The sequence below is a fragment of the Rhinichthys klamathensis genome, unplaced genomic scaffold (genome assembly GCF_029890125.1).
Source record: "Rhinichthys klamathensis goyatoka isolate OS25496 unplaced genomic scaffold, OSU_Roscu_1.1 h1tg000035l_1, whole genome shotgun sequence".
Lineage (NCBI taxonomy): Eukaryota > Metazoa > Chordata > Actinopteri > Cypriniformes > Leuciscidae > Rhinichthys > Rhinichthys klamathensis.
Genome location: NW_026606583.1, coordinates 947501 through 957500, shown reverse-complemented (window position 1 = coordinate 957500; position 10000 = coordinate 947501). Strand labels below are relative to the sequence as shown.

General features: G+C 47.5%; 8 non-coding genes across 8 annotated transcripts; all 8 read left to right on the top strand.

Annotated features, from left to right (window-relative positions):
* Positions 1–79: 79 nt before the first annotated feature.
* On the top strand, positions 80–161 carry trnal-uag (transfer RNA leucine (anticodon UAG)). The gene has a single exon. It is a non-coding gene; the product is annotated as a tRNA-Leu (tRNA).
* A 491-nt stretch (positions 162–652) lies between these two features.
* On the top strand, positions 653–734 carry trnal-aag (transfer RNA leucine (anticodon AAG)). The gene has a single exon. It is a non-coding gene; the product is annotated as a tRNA-Leu (tRNA).
* A 1275-nt stretch (positions 735–2009) lies between these two features.
* On the top strand, positions 2010–2091 carry trnal-aag (transfer RNA leucine (anticodon AAG)). The gene has a single exon. It is a non-coding gene; the product is annotated as a tRNA-Leu (tRNA).
* A 1579-nt stretch (positions 2092–3670) lies between these two features.
* On the top strand, positions 3671–3752 carry trnal-uag (transfer RNA leucine (anticodon UAG)). The gene has a single exon. It is a non-coding gene; the product is annotated as a tRNA-Leu (tRNA).
* Positions 3753–5310: 1558 nt separating this feature from the next.
* On the top strand, positions 5311–5392 carry trnal-aag (transfer RNA leucine (anticodon AAG)). Its single transcript has one exon. It is a non-coding gene; the product is annotated as a tRNA-Leu (tRNA).
* A 222-nt stretch (positions 5393–5614) lies between these two features.
* On the top strand, positions 5615–5696 carry trnal-uag (transfer RNA leucine (anticodon UAG)). The gene has a single exon. It is a non-coding gene; the product is annotated as a tRNA-Leu (tRNA).
* Positions 5697–7452: 1756 nt separating this feature from the next.
* Positions 7453–7534, top strand: trnal-uag (transfer RNA leucine (anticodon UAG)). Its single transcript has one exon. It is a non-coding gene; the product is annotated as a tRNA-Leu (tRNA).
* A 1468-nt stretch (positions 7535–9002) lies between these two features.
* Positions 9003–9084, top strand: trnal-aag (transfer RNA leucine (anticodon AAG)). Its single transcript has one exon. It is a non-coding gene; the product is annotated as a tRNA-Leu (tRNA).
* Positions 9085–10000: the final 916 nt, after the last annotated feature.

The window sequence follows — 10000 nt, the reverse complement described above, 5'->3', positions numbered from 1 at the left end:
TGAAGGTCCGCACCCAACCTTTAATCTATTTATGGAAAAAAAATGGCCAGAAAACGGCCCACGTATCAAGCCACGTCAAGGTAGCGTGGCCGAGGGGTCTAAGGCGCTGGATTTAGGCTCCAGTCTCTTCGGGGGCGTGGGTTCGAATCCCACCGCTGCCAGCAGTGATTTTAAAGAGGGCCAGACACCTTAAGAGTGCTCCGAAAAGGCGCAAAAGCGGCTGAAAATCTGAACCCTCTTGAATCAAGGACAGTAATAATGTCACTTCAAAAATGTATTTAAACATAATAATAACAAATGTCTAGTCTATAATGATGGAGTTAGCCAATTTGACTCATTTAGAATTTTTTGGTGATCTGACAGCTACCTCATGATTTTGAGTTTAACTGCGACACAGCTGGCTGCCATTTTGGAGGATGGCCCAAAGGCTTTGATTAGGTAATTCAGGTGTGTTTGATTAGAGATGGAATTGCAATCTGCAGGGAGGGGGGCCTCCAGGAGTGTAACTGTGTCCCCCCTGTATTTAGGAGGCCTTTCCACCTGTCGAGGTGCTCCTTCAAGGCACGTAGAATTTCGACGGATTTAACTGTGGAGAAGAGAGACATTAAAAGAAAAAATTGGCGAAAATGGACCACGGAAGGTGCCCTCACAAGGTAGCGTGGCCGAGCGGTCTAAGGCGCTGGATTAAGGCTCCAGTCTCTTCAGGGGCGTGGGTTCGAATCCCACCGCTGCCAAGACAGCATTTTAGAAGGCACTCGTGGCTGCTATGCCTAAGCGAAAACACTGGAGAAGTGACACTGCTTGCTCCCGGTCTCTTCCAAACCCTGCCGCTTTTGCTTTCCTTGGCCGAACTCGGCGTGCTTCAGAGCCTGACGATGAAGGTCCGCACCCAACGTTTAATCTATTTATGAAAAAAAAAATGCCCAGAAAACGGCCCACGAATCGAGCCAAGTTAGGGTAGCGTGGCCGAGGGGTTTAAGACGCTGGATTTAGGCTCCAGTCTCTTCGGGGGCGTGGGTCCGAATCCAACCGCTGCCAGCAGTGATTTTAAAGAGGGCCAGACACCTTAAGTGTGCTCCGAAAAGGCGCAAAAGCGGCTGAAAATCTGCACCCTCTTGAATCAGGGACAGCAATAATGTCACTTCAAAAATGAATTTAAACATAATAATAACAAATGTCTAGTCTATACTGATGGAGTTAGCCAATTTGACTCATTGAGATTTTTTTGGTGATCTGACAGCTACCTCATGATTTTGAGTTTAACTGCGACACAGCTGGCTGCCATTTTGGAGGATGGCCCAAAGGCTTTGATTAGGTAAATCAGGTGTGTTTGATTAGAGATGGAATTGCAATCTGCAGGGAGGGGGGCCTCCAGGAGTGTAACTGCGTCCCCCCTGTATTTAGGAGGCCTTTCCACCTGTCGAGGTGCTCCTTCAAGGCACGTAGAATTTCGACGGATTTAACTGTGGAGAAGAGAGACATTAAAAGAAAAAATTGGCGAAAATGGCCCACGGAAGGTGCCCTCACAAGGTAGCGTGGCCGAGCGGTCTAAGGCGCTGGGTCTAAGGCGCAAAAGCGGCTGAAATCTGCACCCTCTTGAATCAGGGACAGCAATAATGTCACTTCAAAAATGAATTTAAACATAATAATAACAAATGTCTAGTCTATAATGATGGAGTTAGCCAATTTGACTCATTTAGATTTTTTCGGTGATCTGACAGCTACCTCATGATTTTGAGTTTAACTGCGAAACAGCTGGCTGCCATTTTGGAGGATGGCCCAAAGGCTTTGATTAGGTAATTCAGGTGTGTTTGATTAGAGATGGAATTGCAATCTGCAGGGAGGGGGCCTTCAGGAGTGTAACTGCGTCCCCCCTGTATTTAGGAGGCCTTTCCACCTGTCGAGGTGCTCCTTCAAGGCACGTAGAATTTCGACGGATTTAACTGTGGAGAAGAGAGACATTAAAAGAAAAAATTGGCGAAAATGTCCCACGGAAGGTGCCCTCACAAGGTAGCGTGGCCGAGCGGTCTAAGGCGCTGGATTAAGGCTCCAGTCTCTTCGGGGGCGTGGGTTCGAATCCCACCGCTGCCAAGACAGCATCTTAGAAGGCACTCGTGGCTGCTATTCCTAAGCGAAAACACTGGAGAAGTGACACTGCTTGCTCCCGGTCTCTTCCAAACCCTGCCGCTTTTGCTTTCCTTGGCCGAACTCGGCGTGCTTCAGAGCCTGACGATGAAGGTCCGCACCCAACGTTTAATCTATTTATGAAAAAAAAAATGCCCAGAAAACGGCCCACGAATCGAGCCACGTCAGGGTAGCGTGGCCGAGGGGTCTAAGACGCTGGATTTAGGCTCCAGTCTCTTCGGGGGCGTGGGTCCGAATCCCACCGGTGCCAGCAGTGATTTTAAAGAGGGCCAGACACCTTAAGTGTGCTCCGAAAAGGCGCAAAAGCGGCTGAAAATCTGCACCCTCTTGAATCAGGGACAGCAATAATGTCACTTCAAAAATGAATTTAAACATAATAATAACAAATGTCTAGTCTATACTGATGGAGTTAGCCAATTTGACTCATTGAGATTTTTTTGGTGATCTGACAGCTACCTCATGATTTTGAGTTTAACTGCGACACAGCTGGCTGCCATTTTGGAGGATGGCCCAAAGGCTTTGAATAGGTAATTCAGGTGTGTTTGATTAGAGATGGAATTGCAATCTGCAGGGAGGGGGGCCTCCAGGAGTGTAACTGCGTCCCCCCTGTATTTAGGAGGCCTTTCCACCTGTCGAGGTGCTCCTTCAAGGCACGTAGAATTTCGACGGATTTAACTGTGGAGAAGAGAGACATTAAAAGAAAAAATTGGCGAAAATGGCCCACGGAAGGTGCCCTCACAAGGTAGCGTGGCCGAGCGGTCTAAGGCGCTGGGTCTAAGGCGCAAAAGCGGCTGAAATCTGCACCCTCTTGAATCAGGGACAGCAATAATGTCACTTCAAAAATGAATTTAAACATAATAATAACAAATGTCTAGTCTATAATGATGGAGTTAGCCAATTTGACTCATTTAGATTTTTTCGGTGATCTGACAGCTCCCTCATGATTTTGAGTTTAACTGCGACACAGCTGGCTGCCATTTTGGAGGATGGCCCAAAGGCTTTGATTAGGTAATTCAGGTGTGTTTGATTAGAGATGGAATTGCAATCTGCAGGGAGGGGGCCTCCAGGAGTGTAACTGCGTCCCCCCTGTATTTAGGAGGCCTTTCCACCTGTCGAGGTGCTCCTTCAAGGCACGTAGAATTTCGACGGATTTAACTGTGGAGAAGAGAGACATTAAAAGAAAAAATTGGCGAAAATGTCCCACGGAAGGTGCCCTCACAAGGTAGCGTGGCCGAGCGGTCTAAGGCGCTGGATTAAGTCTCCAGTCTCTTCGGGGGCGTGGGTTCGAATCCCACCGCTGCCAAGACAGCATCTTAGAAGGCACTTGTGGCTGCTATTCCTAAGCGAAAACACTGGAGAAGTGACACTGCTTGCTCCCGGTCTCTTCCAAACCCTGCCGCTTTTGCTTTCCTTGGCCGAACTCGGCGTGCTTCAGAGCCTGACGATGAAGGTCTGCACCCAACGTTTAATCTATTTATGAAAAACAAAATGGCCAGAAAACGGCCCACGAATCGAGCCACGTCAGGGTAGCGTGGCCGAGGGGTCTAAGGCGCTGGATTTAGGCTCCAGTCTCTTCGGGGGCGTGGGTTTGAATCCCACCGCTGCCAGCAGTGATTTTAAAGAGGGCCAGACACCTTAAGAGTGCTCCGAAAAGGCGCAAAAGCGGCTGAAAATCTGCACCCTCTTGAATCAGGGATGGTAATAATGTCACTTCAAAAATGAATTTAAACATAATAATAACAAATGTCTAGTCTATAATGATGGAGTTAGCCAATTTGACTCATTGAGATTTTTTTGGTGATCTGACAGCTACCTCATGATTTTGAGTTTAACTGCGACACAGCTGGCTGCCATTTTGGAGGATGGCCCAAAGGCTTTGATTAGGTAATTCAGGTGTGTTTGATTAGAGATGGAATTGCAATCTGCAGGGAGGGGGCCTCCAGGAGTGTAACTGCGTCCCTCCTGTATTTAGGAGGCCTTTCCACCTGTCGAGGTGCTCCTTCAAGGCACGTAGAATTTCGACGGATTTAACTGTGGAGAAGAGAGACATTAAAAGAAAAAATTGGCGAAAATGGCCCACGGAAGGTGCCCTCACAAGGTAGCGTGGCCGAGCGGTCTAAGGCGCTGGATTAAGGCTCCAGTCTCTTCGGGGGCGTGGGTTTGAATCCCACCGCTGCCAGCAGTGATTTTAAAGAGGGCCAGACACCTTAAGAGTGCTCCGAAAAGGCGCAAAAGCGGCTGAAAATCTGCACCCTCTTGAATCAGGGATGGTAATAATGTCACTTCAAAAATGAATTTAAACATAATAATAACAAATGTCTAGTCTATAATGATGGAGTTAGCCAATTTGACTCATTGAGATTTTTTTGGTGATCTGACAGCTACCTCATGATTTTGAGTTTAACTGCGACACAGCTGGCTGCCATTTTGGAGGATGGCCCAAAGGCTTTGATTAGGTAATTCAGGTGTGTTTGATTAGAGATGGAATTGCAATCTGCAGGGAGGGGGGCCTCCAGGAGTGTAACTGCGTCCCCCCTATATTTAGGAGGCCTTTCCACCTGTCGAGGTGCTCCTTCAAGGCACATAGAATTTCGACGGATTTAACTGTGGAGAAGAGAGACATTAAAAGAAAAAATTGGCGAAAATGGCCCACGGAAGGTGCCCTCACAAGGTAGCGTGGCCGAGCGGTCTAAGGCGCTGGGTCTAAGGCGCTGGGTCTAAGGCGCAAAAGCGGCTGAAAATCTGCACCCTCTTGAATCAGGGACAGCAATAATGTCACTTCAAAAATGAATTTAAACATAATAATAACAAATGTCTAGTCTATACTGATGGAGTTAGCCAATTTGACTCATTGAGATTTTTTTGGTGATCTGTCAGCTACCTCATGATTTTGAGTTTAACTGCGACACAGCTGGCTGCCATTTTGGAGGATGGCCCAAAGGCTTTGATTAGGTAATTCAGGTGTGTTTGATTAGAGATGGAATTGCAATCTGCAGGGAGGGGGCCTCCAGGAGTGTAACTGCGTCCCTCCTGTATTTAGGAGGCCTTTCCACCTGTCGAGGTGCTCCTTCAAGGCACGTAGAATTTCGACGGATTTAATTGTGGAGAAGAGAGACATTAAAAGAAAAAATTGGCGAAAATGGCCCACGGAAGGTGCCCTCACAAGGTAGCGTGGCCGAGCGGTCTAAGGCGCTGGATTAAGGCTCCAGTCTTTTCGGGGGCGTGGGTTCGAATCCCACCGCTGCCAAGACAGCATTTTAGAAGGCACTCGTGGCTGCTATGCCTAAGCGAAAACACTGGAGAAGTGACACTGCTTGCTCCCGGTCTCTTCCAAACCCTGCCGCTTTTGCTTTCCTTGGCCGAACTCGGCGTGCTTCAGAGCCTGACGATGAAGGTCGGCACCCAACGTTTAATCTATTTATGAAAAAAAAAATGGCCAGAAAACGGCCCACGAATCAAGCCACATCAGGGTAGCGTGGCCGAGGGGTCTAAGGCGCTGGATTTAGGCTCCAGTCTCTTCATGGGCGTGGGTTCGAATCCCACCGCTGCCAGCAGTGATTTTAAAGAGGGCCAGACACCTTAAGAGTGCTCCGAAAAGGCGCAAAAGCGGCTGAAAATCTGCACCCTCTTGAATCAGGGACGGTAATAATGTCACTTCAAAAATGAATTTAAACATAATAATAACAAATGTCTAGTCTATAATGATGGAGTTAGCCAATTTGACTCATTGAGATTTTTTTGGTGATCTGACAGCTACCTCATGATTTTGAGTTTAACTGCGACACAGCTGGCTGCCATTTTGGAGGATGGCCCAAAGGCTTTGATTAGGGAATTCAGGTGTGTTTGATTAGAGATGGAATTGCAATATGCAGGGAGGGGGGCCTCCAGGAGTGTAACTGCGTCCCCCCTGTATTTAGGAGGCCTTTCCACCTGTCGAGGTGCTCCTTCAAGGCACGTAGAATTTCGACGGATTTAACTGTGAAGAAGAGAGACATTAAAAGAAAAAATTGGCGAAAATGGCCCACGGAAGGTGCCTTCACAAGGTAGCGTGGCCGAGCGGTCTAAGGCGCTGGGTCTAAGGCGCAAAAGCGGCTGAAAATCTGCACCCTCTTGAATCAGGGACAGCAATAATGTCACTTCAAAAATGAATTTAAACATAATAATAACAAATGTCTAGTCTATACTGATGGAGTTAGCCAATTTGACTCATTGAGATTTTTTTGGTGATCTGACAGCTACCTCATGATTTTGAGTTTAACTGCGACACAGCTGGCTGCCATTTTGGAGGATGGCCCAAAGGCTTTGATTAGGTAATTCAGGTGTGTTTGATTAGAGATGGAATTGCAATCTGCAGGGAGGGGGGCCTCCAGGAGTGTAACTGCGTCCCCCCTGTATTTAGGAGGCCTTTCCACCTGTCGAGGTGCTCCTTCAAGGCACGTAGAATTTCGACGGATTTAACTGTGGAGAAGAGAGACATTAAAAGAAAAAATTGGCGAAAATGGCCCACGGAAGGTGCCCTCACAAGGTAGCGTGGCCGAGCGGTCTAAGGCGCTGGGTCTAAGGCGCAAAAGCGGCTGAAATCTGCACCCTCTTGAATCAGGGACAGCAATAATGTCACTTCAAAAATGAATTTAAACATAATAATAACAAATGTCTAGTCTATAATGATGGAGTTAGCCAATTTGACTCATTTAGATTTTTTCGGTGATCTGACAGCTACCTCATGATTTTGAGTTTAACTGCGACACAGCTGGCTGCCATTTTGGAGGATGGCCCAAAGGCTTTGATTAGGTAATTCAGGTGTGTTTGATTAGAGATGGAATTGCAATCTGCAGGGAGGGGGCCTCCAGGAGTGTAACTGCGTCCCCCCTGTATTTAGGAGGCCTTTCCACCTGTCGAGGTGCTCCTTCAAGGCACGTAGAATTTCGACGGATTTAACTGTAGAGAAGAGAGACATTAAAAGAAAAAATTGGCGAAAATGTCCCACGGAAAGTGCCCTCACAAGGTAGCGTGGCCGAGCGGTCTAAGGCGCTGGATTAAGGCTCCAGTCTCTTCGGGGGCGTGGGTTCGAATCCCACCACTGCCAAGACAGCGTCTTAGAAGGCACTCGTGGCTGCTATTCCTAAGCGAAAACACTGGAGAAGTGACACTGCTTGCTCCCGGTCTCTTCCAAACCCTGCCGCTTTTGCTTTCCTTGGCCGAACTCGGCGTGCTTCAGAGCCTGACGATGAAGGTCCGCACCCAACGTTTAATCTATTTATGAAAAAAAAATGGCCAGAAAACGGCCCACGAATCGAGCCACATCAGGGTAGCGTGGCCGAGGGGTCTAAGGCGCTGGATTTAGGCTCCAGTCTCTTCGGGGGCGTGGGTTTGAATCCCACCGCTGCCAGCAGTGATTTTAAAGAGGGCCAGACACCTTAAGAGTGCTCCGAAAAGGCGCAAAAGCGGCTGAAAATCTGCACCCTCTTGAATCAGGGACGGTAATAATGTCACTTCAAAAATGAATTTAAACATAATAATAACAAATGTCTAGTCTATAATGATGGAGTTAGCCAATTTGACTCATTGAGAATTTTTTGGTGATCTGACAGCTACCTCATGATTTTGAGTTTAACTGCGACACAGCTGGCTGCCATTTTGGAGGATGGCCCAAAGGCTTTGATTAGGTAATTCAGATGTGTTTGATTAGAGATGGAATTGCAATCTGCAGGGAGGGGGGCCTCCAGGAGTGTAACTGCGTCCCCCCTATATTTAGGAGGCCTTTCCACCTGTCGAGGTGCTCCTTCAAGGCACGTAGAATTTCGACGGATTTAACTGTGGAGAAGAGAGACATTAAAAGAAAAAATTGGCGAAAATGACCCACGGAAGGTGCCCTCATAAGGTAGCGTGGCCGAGCGGTCTAAGGCGCTGGGTCTAAGGCGCTGGGTCTAAGGCGCAAAAGCGGCTGAAAATCTGCACCCTCTTGAATCAGGGACAGCAATAATGTCACTTCAAAAATGAATTTAAACATAATAATAACAAATGTCTAGTCTATACTGATGGAGTTAGCCAATTTGACTCATTGAGATTTTTTTGGTGATCTGACAGCTACCTCATGATTTTGAGTTTAACTGCGACACAGCTGGCTGCCATTTTGGAGGATGGCCCAAAGGCTTTGATTAGGTAATTCAGGTGTGTTTGATTAGAGATGGAATTGCAATCTGCAGGGAGGGGGGCCTCCAGGAGTGTAACTGCGTCCCCCCTATATTTAGGAGGCCTTTCCACCTGTCGAGGTGCTCCTTCAAGGCACGTAGAATTTCGACGGATTTAACTGTGGAGAAGAGAGACATTAAAAGAAAAAATTGGCGAAAATGGCCCACGGTAGGTGCCCTCACAAGGTAGCGTGGCCGAGCGGTCTAAGGCGCTGGGTCTAAGGCGCAAAAGCGGCTGAAAATCTGCACCCTCTTGAATCAGGGACAGCAATAATGTCACTTCAAAAATGAATTTAAACATAATAATAACAAATGTCTAGTCTATACTGATGGAGTTAGCCAATTTGACTCATTGAGATTTTTTTGGTGATCTGTCAGCTACCTCATGATTTTGAGTTTAACTGCGACACAGCTGGCTGCCATTTTGGAGGATGGCCCAAAGGCTTTGATTAGGTAATTCAGGTGTGTTTAATTAGAGATGGAATTGCAATCTGCAGGGAGGGGGCCTCCAGGAGTGTAACTGCGTCCCCCCTGTATTTAGGAGGCCTTTCCACCTGTCGAGGTGCTCCTTCAAGGCACGTAGAATTTCGACGGATTTAACTGTGGAGAAGAGAGACATTAAAAGAAAAAATTGGCGAAAATGGCCCACGGAAGGTGCCCTCACAAGGTAGCGTGGCCGAGCGGTCTAAGGCGCTGGATTAAGGCTCCAGTCTCTTTGGGGGCGTGGGTTCGAATCCCACCGCTGCCAAGACAGCATTTTAGAAGGCACTCGTGGCTGCTATGCCTAAGCGAAAACACTGGAGAAGTGACACTGCTTGCTCCCGGTCTCTTCCAAACCCTGCCGCTTTTGCTTTCCTTGGCCGAACTCGGCGTGCTTCAGAGCCTGACGATGAAGGTCCGCACCCAACGTTTAATCTATTTATGAAAAAAAAAATGGCCAGAAAACGGCCCACGAATCAAGCCACATCAGGGTATCGTGGCCGAGGGGTCTAAGGCGCTGGATTTAGGCTCCAGTCTCTTCGTGGGCATGGGTTCGAATCCCACCGCTGCCAGCAGTGATTTTAAAGAGGGCCAGACACCTTAAGAGTGCTCCGAAAAGGCGCAAAAGCGGCTGAAAATCTGCACCCTCTTGAATCAGGGACGGTAATAATGTCACTTCAAAAATGAATTTAAACATAATAATAACAAATGTCTAGTCTATAATGATGGAGTTAGCCAATTTGACTCATTGAGATTTTTTTGGTGATCTGACAGCTACCTCATGATTTTGAGTTTAACTGCGACACAGCTGGCTGCCATTTTGGAGGATGGCCCAAAGGCTTTGATTAGGGAATTCAGGTGTGTTTGATTAGAGATGGAATTGCAATATGCAGGGAGGGGTGTAACTGCGTCCCCCCTGTATTTAGGAGGCCTTTCCACCTGTCGAGGTGCTCCTTCAAGGCACGTAGAATTTCGACGGATTTAACTGTGAAGAAGAGAGACATTAAAAGAAAAAATTGGCGAAAATGGCCCACGGAAGGTGCCTTCACAAGGTAGCGTGGCCGAGCGGTCTAAGGCGCTGGGTCTAAGGCGCGAAAGCGGCTGAAAATCTGCACCCTCTTGAATCAGGGACAGCAATAATGTCACTTCAAAAATGAATTTAAACATAATAATAACAAATGTCT